This window comes from Leptodactylus fuscus, chromosome 7 (genome assembly GCF_031893055.1).
Source record: "Leptodactylus fuscus isolate aLepFus1 chromosome 7, aLepFus1.hap2, whole genome shotgun sequence".
NCBI classification, from domain to species: Eukaryota; Metazoa; Chordata; class Amphibia; order Anura; family Leptodactylidae; genus Leptodactylus; species Leptodactylus fuscus.
In genome coordinates, this window is record NC_134271.1 from 15,345,026 (window position 1) to 15,364,271 (window position 19,246).

The following is a 19,246-nucleotide window of genomic DNA, read 5'->3' on the forward strand; positions in this document are numbered from 1 at the left end:
AATGGTATGTAATCTGGAACCACATAGAGCAACGTTATGCAATCTAGAACCACATAGAGCCAATGGTATGCAATCTAGAACCACATAAAGCAATAATATGTAATCTAGAACCGCATAAAGCAATGGTGTGTATTCTAGAACCACATAGAGCAATGATATGTAATCAAGAACAACATAAAGCAACAGTCTGCAACCTGAAAGCTTCATAGAATAATGGCCTGCAACTAGAAAACCATATAGAGCAATAGTCTGCAACAGGAAAACCACTTAGCAATGGCCTGCAACCTGAAAGCTGCACAAAGCAATCGAAATAGAGCAATGGTTTACAACATGAAATCGAAATATAGCAGTGGTCTGCAACATTAAAGCCAAATAGAGTAATGACCTGCAACCAGAAAACCATAAATCTGCACCCTGAAACCATATACAGCAATGGTCTGCACCCTGAAACCATATAGAGCAGTGGTCTGCACCCTGAAACCATATAGAGCAATCGTCTGCACCCTGAAACCATATAGAGCAATCGTCTGCACCCTGAAACCATATAGAGCAATGGTCTACACCCTGAAACCATATAGAGCAGTGGTCTGCACCCTGAAACCATATAGAGCAATGGTCTACACCCTGAAACCATATAGAGCAGTGGTCTGCAGCCTGAAACCATATAGAGCAGTGGTCTGCAACCTTAAAGCCACATAGAGCAGTGGTCTGCACCCTGAAACCATATAGAGCAATCGTCTGCACCCTGAAACTATATAGAGCTGTGGTCTGCACCCTGAAACCATATAGAGCAATGGTCTGCAACCTTAAAGCCACATAGAACAATAACCTGCAACATGAAGGCCTCAATGGTCTTCCCTAAAAGTTAAGCAGGGGAACTCTCAGCCCTTCTGTCCCAGGATAGTGGGTCTGATAAATTGACCAGCAGGGGGCCCCATTTTGCTTTGTATTGCAGTCCCCCCTGTATATACCCATTGATCCTTTGTGTTCTTTGTCATGGCGGTGCGATATATTTCTTCGGAGGAAACGTACAATACAATGTTTGTCTTTCAGTTCCTATTAGGGAGGGAATATAATGACTCTGACACGACGGGTTTGTCTTATTATCAGATCTGCCAGATGTCACAAAAATGATCAAGAAGTAAAAATATAAAACAAATCACGGTGAAGAATTTATATTTCCGCCGTTTCCAGACGCCCGTGTAATTTGTCTGTATTAGGAGTTTTATTCAGCTTTAAATCCCATCTGCTAGAACCATGAATATTTTTACATCTGCTCCTCACAAAGAATCGAGAGCGAGACAGAAAGAGACAGAACCGGCCAAGGAAATATTGCTGGTCTTCTATAACAAAGTTTCAAGGTTAGCAAGGCATTAAGTAGCAGCAACGCTTTTATTGTAATCTATAGAATTACAAAGAATTCTGAGATATAAAATAACATAAAGCAACATAAGATAACATAACGTAACATAAAATAACATGATATGACCTTGCATTAAGGAGAAAGTAACAAGTTTCTCCCTGCAGTGTCTCTTACAGAAGACTTTTGAAGACACAATTGGTTTGTAGATGGCTAGACTGTGAAGAGTCTAAGGAGTCTCTCTGGTCTTCACCCCTAACCTCTACAAGGAGGTAGCCATACTTGACATTGGGTTCACATATTATGGTCTCCAGAAAGTTACTGAGTAGTGTCAGTAGTACTGGAGCAGCAGTAGCATAGCCTGGGCCATCACCAGAAGATTGGTCAAGATGCTATAGGTTAGAGGACATGATGGGAGAATCATGAGAAGTGGAGCCAAAGATCATCACCAGAAGATCTGTCCAGAATTGACAGACAAGATAGGAGTGAAGTCAGGAATGGAGCTAAGATTCATCACCAGAAGAACAGTCAGGATGCCACAGGCTAGAGGACAAGATGAGAGAGATGTCAGAAGTAGGGCCAAAGATCACCACTAGAAGATCAGTTAGTATGTGATAGGCTAGAGGACAAGACAGAAGTGAAGTCGGGAATGGAGCTAAGGTTCATCACAAGAAGAGTCATCAAAATACCACAGACTAGATGATTACCAGAAGATCCATCAGTATGTGACAGGATAGAGGACCAGATGGAAAAGTTGTCAGAAGTAGAACCAAATATCATCACAAGAAGATCAGCTAGTATGTGATAGGCTAGAGGACAAGACAGGAGTGAAGTTAGGAAGGGAGCTAGGGTTCATCATCAGAAGAGCAGTCATGATGCCAAAGGCTAGAGGACAAGATTGCAGAATCATGAGAAGTGGAGCCAAAGATCATCACCAGAAGATCGATCAATTGTCAGACAAGAAGGGAGTGAAGTCAGGAACGGAGCAAAAGTTCACGAGAAGAGTCATCAAGATGCCACAGGCTAGATCATCACTAGAAGATCCATCAGTATGTAACAGGCTAGAGGCCAAGATGGAAGAGTTGTAAGAAGTGGAGCCAAAGACCATCTCTAGAAGATCAGTTCAGAATTGACAGATAAGATAGAAGTGAAGTGAAGTCAGGAACGGAGCTAAGGTTCATCACCAGAAGAGCGGCCAGGATGCCACAGGCTATAGGACAAGATGGGAGACATGTCAGAAGTAGGGCCAAAGATCATCACAAGAAGAACAGTCAGTATGTGATATGCTAGAAGACAAGACAGGAGTGAAATCAGGAACGGAGCTAAGGTCCATTACCAGAAGAGCGGTCACGATGCTATAGGTTAGAGGACAAGATTGGAGAATCATGAGAAGTGGAGCCAAAGATCATCACCAGAAGATCATTTCAGAATTGACAGATAAGATAGGAGTGAAGTCAGGAATGGAGTTAAGGTTCATCACCAGAAGCGTCGTCAAGATGCCACAGGCTAGATCATCACTAGAAGATCCGTCAGTATGTGACAGGCTAGAGGCCAAGATGGAAGAGTTGTCAGAACTGGAGCCAAAGATCATCACTATAACGTCAGTCCCAATGTGACCGACTAGAAGAAAAGATAGAAGTGAAGTCAGGAATGGAGCTAAGGGTCGTCACCAGAAGACAGAATGCTACAGGTTAGGACAAGTCAGCAATCGAGCCAAGGGACATACTCATGAATGGAGTCAAAGGTCATCACAAGAAGAATGGTCAGGATGAGACTGTCCTAAAAGACAGGATCAGAGAATGGTCAGGAACAGGTCAAAGTTTTACAAGAGAAGTCAGGATAGAACAGACTGTTGGAGTCCTGTGTCTGTATCATTATTATTATTATTATTATTATTATTATTATTATTATTATTATTATTTTATTATTATTATTACTATTATTATTATTTTTTTATTATTATTATTTTGTTATTATTATTATTACTATTATTATTATTATTATTATTATTATTACTATTACTATTATTATTTTATTATTACTATTATTGTTATTATTATTATTATTATTATTATTATTATTTCTGCTGGGGATTTGGCGCTCTCTACATCAGATAATGCGCAGAATGTTAGAACTAAAGCAAAACATTGCTAAGGATGGTGTTACTGCTCTTCACCCAGCTTTCCCAGGCCCCTGAAAGGCACATTTGTCTCATTTAGGCGTCGCTACATGAAGCCGAATCTTTGCACCTTATAATAACATTAGCCGGCTTTAAATTTAATTGAGCGGAAAGTTTATTTTATTAAAGCTGCAGCGCTCACATGAAGTTCCAAGACAAATGAGCGAGAGAACAATCGTCATGGAAACCATTAATCTATCTAAATTAACTGCCCTTTCTGATTTAGAGGAAAGAAAATTAGTATTGATCTGTCTTCGCTCTTCATCGGGAATGGGGCTGCTCTTTTGTTTAAATCCAGTCTCCATTTCTATACGCTGCGGAATAAAAAAAATCGCCGAATTGTTCCAGGTAGACTTCCTCCTTATGGCCTTGTCATACAAATTACATTGTATCGATATATTGACACGTCGCCGTCATATTCTATAGGCTAATTGTGAAGTGGCATGGAATAATGGCTGGAGACTGTATACGGCGTGTAGCCATTAATAATAAGCTGCTTTACACTGCAGCGCTCGTGTTACTCACCGACATGGCGTTTACTTGTGAGTCCGTCTTGTGCCGGTAGGTGGCGCTGTATGATGATATGTAAGATGTCACGAAGATAAGGCGGTGAGTGATGAGAAAGAGACAATAGACACAATATAAGGAGTGATATATTGTATTCCAATAGGGTTGAGCCGATCTTGAGATTTCAGGATCGATTTCAAAATCCGATCATTTTCCAGCCAATCGCGATATTTGCTCGATCGCCGCTCAGGATCCGATCTTTCCCAAACCCGATCGCTCAATCCTAGTCAATGCTTCTCTATGGGAAAAGTCACTTTTAGGGTTGAGCCGATCTTGAGATTTCAGAATCCGTTTTCCGATCATTTTCCAGTCGATCCCAATCCCGATTGCTCGTTCCTATATTCCAAGTCAGAACTGAATCTCTTTATGATACATATGGACTTTAGCATCTGTAGTTTTACTTATTACTGTATCTTGGGGCAATGTTTCTCCTTATATGGGTTGTACCGAGTTATGGAATCAGCCCCTGTTGATAGAGGATAACTTTATGAATGATAGGGATCCCATAAGGGCTGTATCTGCCATGAGGCAAAATGACTGTCTTGCCTCAGGCGACGATCACAGAGTCACTGAGGGGGCGGCACTAACAAGTGGGTCATGTGCAGACAGTGAGTGCTAGGCTGCACTATTGTCTACCCCCAGCTCCCTCCACTACCTTCACAGTGTTAGAGGTGTCTTTGGATACTGGGTTCCAACTGTTGGCGACCCAATACATACAAAGAATGGGGCTCTCCTGTCCTGATAAAGCAGCAGCCCAAGCATGTGCATTGCCACTCCGTTTCTTATCTATCAGAGATCTGAGATCACTGAGTACAATGAAGGGGAAAGAATAGGTCCCATTGATGATGAAATTATTCCCTGTCCTATCAAACCAGGGATCAGCAACCTTTGGCACTCCCGTTGTTATAAAACTACAACTCCCAGCATGCACATTACTCCGCAGAACTCCAGTATTATCTCTATATGTCTAAAGGGGTTATCAAACTTCTTGCAATTCCACGACTGACCACACGGTGTGCTGTTTCATTATCAAATCGCAAAGAACATCCAACCATGAGCGGTGGATCGATAATACTTACCAACACCTATAGTCCATATCTCCATTTATAGACATGGGTACCACATTGGTGATGTCACCATACAATGAAGGAAGGTCAAGACACCCTATTCTTCTACTAGGAATGGAAAAGGGATGAGAATTGGTGGTGGTGGGTGAATCCGTAAATCCATACCAGTAGAAGACCTTCCCCCCAGAAATATAAGCATTGTACCTTTATGGAAGGTTTTCCGACACCATGGGAGGCCATATATATAGGGTCTGACGCACTGTTCCTTGAATGGGTCACTTTCCCTTTAATAGGCAGCATGGAGCGCCATATGTAGTACAGTCTAGAGAAAAACACCGGTTCCCGTATGTAGTGGAGGCCGATTCCAGCTTGGCATATTCTTAGATCAACAACTACTATAATAACATCTCAGAAGCTCGGGAAGTGTAATTACGTCTAATTGCCAGGTTGTGCGATGAGTTGGTTGTATTGACAGCGTCGAGAGCTGGCACTCGGCAGGCTATTTACACACAGTAACCAGTGTTTTTCACTGCCCACCGTTTCTTCGAGCATGCAAATACCCGGTGACGGGCAGCTGTCAGAGGAAGACAAAGGGTGATGGAGATTAATTAGAGCGATCTTCTCGGGGTGGTGACAGCCTATCTATGTAGACACGCCATGCTACCTGTGATTGGCGCGCAGCTATTTGTGTATCTGTGACCCTAAGATGTGTTACGATGCAGTCGTAGACATGGTAATGGCTCTACCGGGGCTATTATCTGCTATTTAGTAGTCTTCCACTGGGTTTGCATTGAAAGAGTGTGAACAGGTGCACATGATCAATGGCGAACATGGATGGTAGAGGTGCCGAGCATATACCATAAGGGTAAGTTCACACGGAGATTTTTGGTCAGGATTTTGAGGCCTCCAAATCCTGACCCAAAAGATGGCTCCCGTTGAAATCAATGGGAGCCGCTCAGAAGCGAGATGCTCATTCTTCGGCCTGAAGACATACCCTCTTCCGGACTCGGCCCATTCATTGAGTCTAATCCGGAGCGGAGTGCGCGGCTGGATGCCGATGCAGTGCATTGGCTTTCAGTCGCGTCTACCGGGCTTTTGGACCAGAACCTGAGGCAGCCTCCGGTTACAGTCCAAAAAACCCAGACTGAACTTACTCTAACTCTCCTTCCCCATTAAATGGCAACCATCACAGACAATTCCAAAACTTCAGCCATGTGCTTTTCTCTCCTGGCCTGTGGAGCTCGCTGTCCTCGGCAAGGGTGAGCGTCTTCCAGTGGACAGTCAGCAGGATGCAAAGAATTCTTGGATTTGTCAACTGTAGAGATGGTCGAACCACTTCGTCACAAGCCAGATTCGACCCGAACATACCAAATGTTTCATTTTTTTTAAGGAAACCGAACAATCAGGATTCGTCCCGGATGAATTAAAATGGCCACATTCGGCATTGGGGTAAATTATTATACTCTGGGGTTTCTTGAGACTATGTGGATAAAATTCTAAAACATTTTATACCCACCTTCCCTCACTTCTTTGGGACTCCTCTTTTTGGCGTCCGGTGCTCTACTGGTGACGACATCACAAAGGTCTGTGATTGGGCCACGGTGGTCGCATGGGCAGGCATGGACACATGACAATACCAAGAAGATAGAGAGAGAAAGCACCAGATGCCGTGAGGAATCCAAAAAAGAAATGAAAGAAGATAAATATGAATGTCTTTTATTTTTTACACCTCCCCTAGGTCTCCACCTATTATACTCTGGGCTGTGGAGAGTATGGTTCCAAACCAACTTGTTTGACCCCCAAATGAATCCTGAGCCACCCCAACCAGAAAATAATCTTGGGAGGTTCGTCCATCTCTAGAAGACTCAAAAAATTCACACAACTCAAGATGGGTGCAAATGCGGCACTTCGTTGGCTCAAGAGAAGGTCATGCGCTAAAGATGCACCACATAGTTCCTTTTCACGAAAGTGGACAGAGCAGGACACCTTGGCCCAACCAATTTACTCCAAAAGCTGACACGAGTTATATATCAGAAATCTACTGCCGTTCCAGACTTGCATAGATTTTAGTTTTGGCACCTGAATTATTAAGTGACCGAAGCCGCTTAATAATTCAGGATCATATAACACCAGCCGGAGACTTCATTAAGACTGGAGTCCAGAACTCCGCCACTGCCTCGAAAACGGAACTTTTTGGTTTCCGTGATCTACTCATGCAACTGAACTCAATGGGAGGAAATTTAGTTACCCATCCACACCAGTCTTCTGGGATACATGGGTGTAAAGGTGGCACGTCTTTGGCGCATGGCCACATCGTTCCTTGGTCTTGGTCCTGTGGCTGCTGCCAAGTGGAAAGCAAATAAAAAAAATCCATTGATGGTTCCTTTCCTGACTATTGAAGGCATGGTTTCTCCGTCCTTCAGGAGTGCTTTTACGCCATTCCGCTTCACCTACTCTCACAGTCAGGTCCTATTAGTTTTCCCCGTCTTATAACTCGCTGCCAGTACAGTTTAGCTTGCTTGTTCCCAGTGGTCAATGAGAATAATTACTCCTCCTGGCAGTGAGATTCCCACCTCCACTTGGTTCTATCACACAGTATTAAAAACAATTGGCACAGAAAACCTCAAAAATGAAAGATCTGCCTTAAAAAACACATCGGGGCTCATATGGATCCGATGGGGCTACTTCAAAAAATGCCACTTGTGTTATCCTCAACATCTGTATGTATATCTGATCTGTACAGGGGACTGCTGGCCACACACTTGGCGATGGGGACATTTTGTCAGTCTGGAGCACTGTGAACAGGAGCCCCCGTTCATGAGAACGTCCCCCTGAGAAGCCCAACACCTCACTGGGCCACTTTCAGCGCTAGGTGGCCACCTTAGGATACATGTGAACCGAGGGTATAAGTACTATGAGTAATAGAGTCAAGCATTGGATGGGGATTCAGTGGAAGGGGCTCTTTGAAATATTATGGGCAAGGTGAAGTGGAACTTGAGGACTTGATGATGGTTGTGATGGTCTTGGGCTTGAAGATGCTCCTTTGGAATTGAGTTTGATGGTGATCATGGTGAGTGGCATGATGTTGATCAAGAAGGAGAGAGGCTCGATGGTGGCCATGATGGATTGTGGTTTACTGGTGATCAAGATAAAGTGATGGTGATACTGGAGAGGGGCTTGATGGTGATGATGGAGAAGTTGGGCTTGCGGGTTGGCGAGTAGAACTTAATGGTGATTCTGCAGTGGGATTTTATGGTTGCTGTGATGGAATGGGGCTTGATGGCTGTTATGATGGAGTGAGGCTTGTTGGTAGCTATGATGGAGTGGGGCTAGAAGGTTGCTGTGATGGACTGGGACTTGATGTGGTCATGGTGCAGTTGACTTGATAATGTCAAAGTTGTGGTGGTCAAGGTGAAGTGAAGCATGATGTTTGGTCATTTGTAATGGGGCTTTGTGGTGGTCATGAGTAAATCATAACAATGATCAAGGACAAGTTCAGCATGTTGGACCTCATCCTAAGTTTTGTTGATCCCCATGGACACTTGATGCTCCTGACCTTCCATCCATGGACCAAGGTCATACCTTTACCGAAGGACAGTATAAGCCACTGGGAAATTCGGCAAGATAACATCAGCCCAGTTGTATCTACATCCATACAGTTAACACTCCGCACCTTCACCACTTAATGGTCTCCATAAATCCTGTCCTTGTCCATGTATACATTCCTTTAATCATCTCCTTCTTCTTTCTACATCCCTTACATGGGATTTGCATAGAATTTTCCGGTGCACAAACAAAAGTATCTCCTAAAATAATCCGCATATCCATTATTGGAAGACAAGACGGCGCAGTGTGAGGAGAGTGAAGATATAGTGATATCGGTGAGTCACTGATCATCGCGAGGACCTCGCCGATGATATGATCTGTCTTAGTCACAGCGCCATTGATTACTGCTAAAAAGATACTTAGTGGGATAAATGTCTCCCTCTTATCTATTCTACATGGGGATTAGCTGCGGCTTTATGGCGAGGTCTCCGGCGCAAAACAGGGGATTAGTGGGTGATGGTTACACCTATAATCCTCATGCTGATGGTACATGATGGTCTTGTAGTCGGGGATCCTGGGGGGGGGGGGTATATAGGGACAAGGAGGGCCCTGAGAGCTTGTGCAAGAATAATGCAAGATATTATATTCGCCTCTGGTTAAATAGAGATTGCATCCATGGACATGAATGAGAGCACGCCCTTACTGAGCAGGTACAGTGCTGTCAGTTATGATGCCGACCCCACGGACTGCAAGACCCACCCAGGTTGCTTTAATGTAATATTTTCCATTTTTTCTGCCGTCACCTCCAGCACGGGAAGTGTTAAACCTGCCTATTATGCGCAGAGGCTGCATCAACCTGCGTGCGACTTATGGCCTAAGAGAGAGTGATGCATTGTCGTCGCTGGGTTCAATTTCGCCGTGTCTCTACAGGCAGTCCTTGCCGTAACCGCCAAACTGTTGTGTTATTATTACCCTGACAGCAGCTCAATATTACACTGTAAGGCTGACCTCAATAAACAGAGCTCCTTTAAATGAAAGTTCCCCGCGCCCCATCCTCTCCGGTGACGTCAGGCTTCTGTTGTAAAGCAGCAGCAGGTAGCATTAAGTAATTTGCCCCAGGCGTTTGGAAATGACATGCTTATTCAATAACCTGGCAGCCAGCTTGACTCCGGGGTACAATGAATGCCGAGTGCTAATTCTACACAACTAAGGGTTTGCTAATTACACGGCAGCTGGGGAGGCGCGCTGTCCCTGGCGCTCAATCACAGCCTGCCGCCATGCTGGGCTCACCCAGTTATATGTGCCAGCTCTGCAACCTATAGAAAGCAACATCTACGTCTTGCGGAAGGAGAAGACGAATTGTGCAAACCGCATTTCATGTATAGAACCCATCTATTATATGACGTTACTACACCCAATGTGCAGGGGCTTTATTGGGAACTGCAAGATGTGCAATCCAACATGCAGGGTATACATATCTTTATATATTGGTGTATAAAGTTGAGAGTGGGGGGTCCACAGGTCACCCTCACTGCACTAGAGCTGGATAAATTCCTTAGATCTCCTGTCTGATACCCTTTGATGCATTGTAAATGTATTCCTCCTGCCATCTGGTGCACTGAAGGGAGAAGACTTATAATACACAGCCTTCCACTGTCAGAATGGAGAACATTGATCCTTTCCCTGGCAAAAAGAGCAGATAGTCAGAAGCATATAGACAAGGAGGAATTCTGTGGGGGCACAAAAGGGGGCACCAACAGGGGATGGGAATGATGGGAAGCTTGTGTGTACATGTTGTGAGAAAGTCATCATGAGGGTCTGGGCCAGAGGAAGGAGTAAAAGGCAATGTATGTGCTGCTAAAATTCTCCATTTAGGATGGTTGTGCATATAAGTTGTGCAGGGGGCCGAATCTGAGCTTTTGAGCCTTTAGTTACCCTCTGCCCGCCTGCATACAGTATATCCACGCCTGCACAGAGGGAATCATGCACAGTATGATATCCAACAAAGGGCAAGGAAACAACTTTATGCTATAGGGGCAGAATAAAGCGGTGACCCAGTTTTTTTTCTGCATAGGATTGCATATAGTAGTATACACAGAGACCTATGGGTATCACAGTATACTTTTTTTTTTTTTTTTGGGGGGGGGGGTTACAATGAGTATCAATAGGAAATGCATGCCTATGTGTAAAAATTCTTGGACAAAACCTGCACTGCTACATGTGGATCCTCTTCTGAATTGGTCCGGCCAATATACATGTATAGTACAGTCTATGGGGTCCATGGGAGTCTTAGATGATGAGCTTTCTGTCATTGGGGTCCCCCGTCAGATCCAAACAACAGAGAGCCTGGTGCAAGTGTAAACCTAGCCTAAACATTCTGGAGGGCTCCACTGCCGAGGACCTCATACGTTGCACTTTTATGTTATGTTCTATTTTTGGTCTTTTTTGCACCACTCCAGCTCCTTTTACACTATTTTTAGCCACAGTACGTGAAAGAGCCAAAAATCTGCCAACTCCCCCCCCCCCCCCCTCCGATCTCTCTTTGTACATGGCATCAGTATATTAGACTTCCCCCCGGAGATTGATGCGCTCCCCCTCTTGCCGGTGTACTTGCCCTCCCCTCGTCTCTGTCCGTTCAGATATATGATTCCCAGAAATAAGCGCACTTCTCCAGGAGAGACCTCACAGGTGATCTACAAATTGTCACCGCAACATCATCCCTCTTTGCACTAATAATTCCTCACCCTGCAGTCTAAGTATCCTGCTGGCAATCCTAACCGTGGCCATAAATAACATGGCTGCCTCCCGACCACCCTGAGTAATCGTTCCAGGTCTTGTAGGTGTCTTGTAGGATCCTCCGCACACAATAATCTGGAAGTATCAGCTACAATTCTGAGTCTGTAAAGTCCCCGGTCCTCAGGAGGGGATAAGTCCTCTATAATATGGGGTGCCCACAATGTGCCCTATGTCAAAAAATGAGTTTAGTGATCATGTTATGGGGAGAATGTCACTCCTTAAGCAGAGACCACCTTCTCAGGCGTGTGGAGTCTTACAAAAAGCCATTTTAGCACCACTGGGGGGGATTATGGGAAAAATATGCAAATCTGTTTCCCAAGATGTAAATAAGGAAACAGTGCCTCTGTTTGCTGCCCTCTAGGGGTATCCCACATCATTGCAGTAACGGCTTGTTGGAAATTCAGGTATGTGTTCAAGGGAGCTCCCCCTAGAGGTAGCATGAGGGCTAGTAAAAAGAGTCAATTACTCTCTGGGGGACAATATAGGGGCAGTATGGGGTCAGTAAAGGGATAAGTTTCTGTGTGGACCAATAGAGGGCAGTATAGTGTCTTGGGGCCATGAAAAGGAGCAATATACTATCTGGAGGCCTGTAAAGGGAGTGTTTTACTATGCTGGGACCAGTAAAGGGGGCACTTTACTGTGTGGGGGCCAGGAAAGGGGATTAAGGGGCATTATTATGTGTAGGTGTCGGTATGGGTGGTTGAGGGGGCATTGTAATGTGTTGGGGCCATTAAAGGGGGCAATTACACTTTGGGGGCTAATATAGGGCCAGTGTTATGTATGGAGGCCAGTAAAGGGGGTATTATACTATGTAGTAAAGTGAGCGTTTTACTGTGTAGGGGCCAGTAAAGGGGCATTATACCATGTAGGGGTCAGTAAAGGGGGTATTTACTGTTTGGGGCCAGTAAAAGGGACAGGATGGGGGCTAGTAAAGGGGTCAATTAGTCTCCTAGGGCCAATATAGAGGAAACTAAAGGGGGAAGTTACTGTGTGGCCAATAAAGGGGGCAGTACAGTGTATACTGTGTGGAGACCAGTAAATGGAGTGTGTTGGGACCAGTAAGGGGGCATTTTACTGTGTGGGGGCCAAGAAAGGGTGTGAAGGGTCATTATTATGTGTGGGTACTATTAGAGACAGATAAGGGGGCATTGCATTGTATGGGTGCCAGTAAAGGGGGCAAGGGAGTGTTATGGTATGGGGGGGGGGCAATCAAAATTTTGCTGTGGGGCTCAGTCTTTCTTTGTTACGCCCCTGGCGTGGGGGGTTAAGGTGTTGTCTGTCTGGTCTTTTGAGGTTAATCTCGGCTACAATAGTTGAAATGAAACTTGGACCAGAGAGCAGAAAGTTTTTGGCTCCTGACGGAGTGTTATAGGTTATATTTGCATAGTAAATGTTATGCACATATAAAGCACAATTTACTGTGGCAGTGACTTTCCAACTAGGGATGGGAAAAGAATGAGATTCTGGAAAATCAGTCACTTTTTTGGTCATAGAAAATTTATAGTATTTCAGCTTGAGGGTATCAGTGACACTTAAATAATATGGCGCACAATTATCCGTACTTGTCAGGCATAGAATACGTTGGACGATATCAATCAGCCCGAGCGCCCGGTAGACAGGTGGCAGAATACCATCAAACTTTCCAGATTATTGGACTTACTTAAAGAAGTATATAAAAATTAAAGGGGTTGTAAATGGAAATCGGAGCCATTAAAAATTAGGATACAGTGGACTGCCGGCAATCCAGCGAGATGAAGACATCGGGGGATGTAGACACAGGATCTTATCTGCATGAATTTTACAGTAGGAAAGGTAAAGATTAGAAAGTATTAGCTGATTGTAACTTAGTTGCATTGGAGTTTGAGGCAATGCTGAGACTTCCTGCTGTGAGAGGGGAGAAAGATCTGCAAGATCTAGAAAGTCATGTATATAACTCTTACCGCTGGCTAAGTAACTGTTGAACTGAGAAACCGTTGCCAGAAAGTGACCTATTTTTTTTTAGGTAATTTCTAAGTTAAAGAATTTTTGGTAAAAAATTTGCATGTTATTATCTATATTAAAAAAATAATAATAATAAAAATATATTTAAAAAAATATACTTATTTTTTTCCTAAAAATTTAGCAGTTCTGACTCTATGACCATTAGTCGATAGTGGCCATTGTTTTCTTTAGGAGGTTTCTTTGCAGCAGTCACCTCACTTACAGCACATTGATGATCACGGCTATCATGTATATATAGATAAGACACAGAATCCACCAGCCAGAACAAATTTTACAATGTATCTACTCCCCTCTCTGCACAATGACCTCTGCCCAGGTCACAGATGCCTCATCCCATAGATGGGGTCTACTTTGGACCATTGTATCCATTCATAATGTTAGGCCAAGGTCAGGTCAGGTAGAATCCTGGTAATAGTCAGCCTGAAGGTCTTGACTAGAGATGGGTAAACTAATTTTTTCCAAGTTGGGTTCAACCCAAATATTCCAAACAGTTTAGTTTTTAACAAAATCGAACAAGTGGAGATTCGTCTTGGACACTACATTCTTATACTTTCTTCAGACCTAAAAATATGATAGGTGGAGGCCCAGGGAAGGTGTACTCACCTCACCTCTTTTGGGCCTCCTCACGAAGTTCGGCATTCTCAAGGTGATGTCATATGTTCAGAGTCACCACTGAGGCTTGTGTCACCAAAGCTTCATGACATTACCAAGGGAGTGAGAGACAACCCCTAAAGTGGCGAGGGAAGGTGAGTATAAATATTTTTTTTGGTTTTTTTTCACCTCCCTTGGACCACCACCTATTCTTCTCTGGGGTCTGAACCTCTTCTCTTGGGAGGCTTGTCCATTTCTAGTCTTGACAGGTAACAAATGGAAAGTAGAGTTTAAACCACAAAACCAATGGACTAGAGATGAATTACCCCTTAGCAGAATACTGGACCTAATGGACCTAGCTATATCTCAGGTCCTGAAAGTTTGGGGAGAGGGTCCTTAAGACAAGGATTGGCTGAGGAACAAGTGCATTGACACATGCGAGAAGCTGAGAGCCAGTGTACATGAGAGAAGCCACCAGAAGAGGGTCATAGTGGTTGTTGGGTACTAAGGACTTGGTCAAGAGAACGCCAATGGAGTAAAGAGTGCCAGGTATAGAGGAAAGGGGGAAACAGGATACAGTTGGGTAGAAGTCAAGGTTGGTGGAGTTCGTTCACAATACCTGGAACAGAGACCATGAGATGAGAGCACGACATCCCTGCTGAGCATTAAAGACACAAAATGATGGAAATAACCAAAAATTTGTAGGCCCTTCGGCATCTATGAAGACGCTCAGGCTCAGTCCACAAGTGCTGTATTTTGGGGGTTAAGGAAACAATCTGTTTTTGAGATGCTTCTGCAATAATTAGCATAGACGTGCCAGCGAACGTGGCGAAAGCGTTGGCACATAATTAGCCTATAAAGGTTAGGAAGTAATTGCATTCCTAATGCTCTTTGATGGCTCACTGGATAGACGAACAGACAGATTGAAGGAAGGCAGAAGAGCCCCCCCACAACTCCTGGAGGAATCCGTAATTGGAAGTGGTTGTTAGGAAGAAACAAAAACACATTGTTTACAAACTGTATATCATTAAGAGCCATCGTACGAGCCCGGCGAGCGCCTGCACTTATTCCCTTCACTTACCTGAACTAAAGATCCTATGGAGGAGTTGTGATAATCTTACACCTGGGACGATACAGTTTCAGCTGTTCCTCTAATCTGCTCCTTGTGGGATTCTGGGTAATTAAACATGGCCACGCTGAGCACTACACGTATAATCATGTCTACTGTACTGAGAGAATTACATTACAACTATTATTAAATGTGGCTATGGCATTAGTACGTGATAGTCTACAAGTACAAGGCGGCTATACCCGGAGCAAAGGGAAATAATCCAATACTGACATGTCAGGGACTTCTAAACTGTATTCACACCTGCAAAATCAGGCTGACAACCGGTAGGGATAGTAAGTTATTATGGTTATACTGGAATCAGACCACCATTTCCTAGAGAAGATAGTCTACGTATCTAGATACAACCATCACTGTTCTGTATGCAGAGGGATGAACTGTAGTACCAGACACAACCCATGAACAACAGTGGCGCTGTTTACATTACTTATCCTGTATTATACTCCAGAGCTGCGCTCACTATTCTGCTGGTGCAGTCACTGTGTACATACATTACATTACTTATCCTGTACTGATCCTGAGTTACATCCTGTATTATACTCCAGAGCTGCACTCACTATTCTGCTGGTGCAGTCACTGTGTACATACATTACATGACTTATCCTGTATTATACTCCAGAGCTGCGCTCACTATTCTGCTGGCGCAGTCGCTGTGTACATACATTACATTACTTATCCTGTACTGATCCTGAGTTACATCGTGTATTATACTCCAGAGCTGCGCTCACTATTCTGCTGGTGCAGTCACTGTGTACATACATTACATTACTTATCCTGTACTGATCCTGAGTTACATCGTGTATTATACTCCAGAGCTGCGCTCACTATTCTATCCAAGTGCTGCTCATGTATTAGTACTGGACTCCTATGCTTGTGTGTTGTATGTCCCATGATGCTTTGCACCACTGATTATTCCCCGGGTTGCTGGTATATATGGGTATAAACAATGCTCAGGTTCCTGTTATCCATATCTTGCACAGTCTCACATTCTGCCATACATGAGGATCCTTGTCTACCCTTCCTGTGCACTGTGCGTTGTGCGGGGTGTCGGTGCGCTGCTGCATTGCTGCATTGTACATTCTAGTAATAATTTACCTAGCAGCAGCCATGCACCAGCAGTATTGTTAATAGCAGGCTGTACTCTGGCTCCGCACGCCTTCCTGTACCATGCCAGCCTATATATGTTAACAGCTACCTAATTACTACTAATTAGACTGGAAGCTTCATGAAGCGTTGCGTCTGACTGCGATGCCAAATGCTGCAATCTTGTCATGACTACATCTATCTAGGGCTGTATGACAAGCTGAACAGACAGAATCAGATGAGACAAAAGCCATATATAGTGATCATGGTGCTGTCCACAGTGCCAACGTAAACATTACACCGCCTATAGAGCTAGATTATGGCGTCATGCTGTCTATAGTGCTTAGTACTGACTGTATACTGCCTATAGCGCTAGATAATGGCGGCATGCTGTCTATGGTACTTGTTACTGGCTATATACCGCCTATAGAGCTGGATGATGGCGGTATGCTGTCTATGGTACTTGTTACTGGCTGTATACTGCCTATAGTGCTAGATGATGGCAGCATGCTATCTATGGTACTTGTTACTGGCTGTATACTGCCTATAGAGCTAGATGATGGCGGCATGCTATCTATAGTGCTTAGTCCTGGCTGTATACTGCCTATAGAGCTAGATGATGGCGGCATGCTGTCTATAGTGCTTAGTCCTGGCTGTATACTGCCTATAGAGCTAGATGATGGCGGCATGCTATCTATAGTGCTTAGTCCTGGCTGTATACTGCCTATAGAGCTAGATGATGGCGGCATGCTGTCTATAGTGCTTAGTACTGGCTGTATACTGCCTATAGGGCTAGATGATGGCGGCATGCTGTCTATAGTGCTTAGTCCTGGCTGTATACTGCCTATAGAGCTAGATGATGGCGGCATGCTGTCTATAGTGCTTAGTCCTGGCTGTATACTGCCTATAGAGCTAGATGATGGCGGCATGCTATCTATGGTACTTGTTACTGGCTGTATACTGCCTATAGAGCTAGATGATGGCGGCATGCTGTCTATAGTGCTTAGTCCTGGCTGTATACTGCCTATAGAGCTAGATGATGGCGGCATGCTATCTATAGTGCTTAGTCCTGGCTGTATACTGCCTATAGAGCTAGATGATGGCGGCATGCTGTCTATAGTGCTTAGTCCTGGCTGTATACTGCCTATAGAGCTAGATGATGGCGGCATGCTATCTATAGTGCTTAGTCCTGGCTGTATACTGCCTATAGAGCTAGATGATGGCAGCATGCTATCTATGGTACTTGTTACTGGCTGTATACTGCCTATAGAGCTAGATGATGGCGGCATGCTGTCTATAGTGCTTAGTCCTGGCTGTATACTGCCTATAGAGCTAGATGATGGCAGCATGCTGTCTATAGTGCTTAGTACTGGCTGTATACTGCCTATAGAGCTAGATGATGGCAGCATGCTGTCTATAGTGCTTAGTACTGGCTGTATACTGCCTATAGGGCTAGATGATGGCAGCATGCTATCTATGGTACTTGTTACTGGCTGTATACTGCCTATAGAGCTAGATGATGGCGGCATGCTATCTATGGTACTTGTTACTGGCTGTATACTGCCTATAGAGCTAGATGATGGCGGCATGCTATCTATGGTACTTGTTACTGGCTGTATACTGCCTATAGAGCTAGATGATGGCGGCATGCTGTCTATAGTGCTTAGTACTGGCTGTATACTGCCTATAGCGCTAGATGATGGCGGCATGCTATCTATGGTACTTGTTACTGGCTGTATACTGCCTATAGGGCTAGTTGATGGCGGCACGCTGTCTACAGTACTTTTTACTGGCTGTATACTGTCCATGGTGCTTGATCATGATGATGTTCTGTCCATAATGATGTCTATGGTTCTAGATGAGGACTGTATGATGTCCATATTAGATTATAGGTGTAGTATGAGCTTCACTGTGATATTATACTCCATGAGGTCCTTAGCTCTATATATACCATCTGAATGCTGTGCTAGAAAATATATATATACACTGTATGCTGTCCCTGGAGCTACTGTATACAATCTGTGTTCTGTCCATGGACATAGTATATGCAATATATATGACGTCAATGATACTTGCATATACAGAATGTATGATGTCCATGGTGCAGGTATATACACTCTATATACAGTCCAAGGTGATAACATATACATTCTGCACATGGTGCAAGGTACTAGTATATACCCTCTGTATAGGATCCATGGTGCTAGTATATACACTATATATAGGGTCAATGGTGCTAGTATTTACACTATATATAGTGTCTTTGGTGATAATATATACACTCTGTATACTGTCCATGGTGCTATGGTGCCTCTGGTATAAGACATTCTGCTTCTCCCTTAAAGACAAGTGAAGTATTTACAGCCTGACTTGAGATTCCATGTAAATACTGTTCACAATCTGAGCTGCGCGTCCTTTTGCGGATGTAGCCGGGAGGAATGTTTGTTTCCTCAGAACATCAGGCCGGCTGTGAATGGTCTTCCCCTCCAGAGGTGACAAGCTGCGAGATGTGGCGTCCTCATGTCTGTATACAACACTAAGCCTTGACACTTCTCCATGACACGGAAACTGCCCAAGGCTCCGTTAATTGTTATCAAGTGGAGGCGCCGGAGAAGTTTGGGATTTGTTGCTAATTAATACGGTAAATTCCCCGGGGAGTCAACAGAACGGAAAAGAGTCTCTACCCGGGAAATGTAGAGAGGAACGGCTGTTACCACTGAGATAAGTGTCACGGCTGACAGAGCGCACATACATCCGTGCCATTGATCAGAGCCGGGACGGGTAAGGATCCATGGCAGGAGATAATGCAGGCATGGTTAACACTCAAGAGCCTAAACCATTTATTTCTGCTGGAGACGAGAGTTCGACGCTTTCCTGGAGTCGCAGTGCCAATTGGCAGCCATGTTATGGAGAGCACAGGGCTGAGA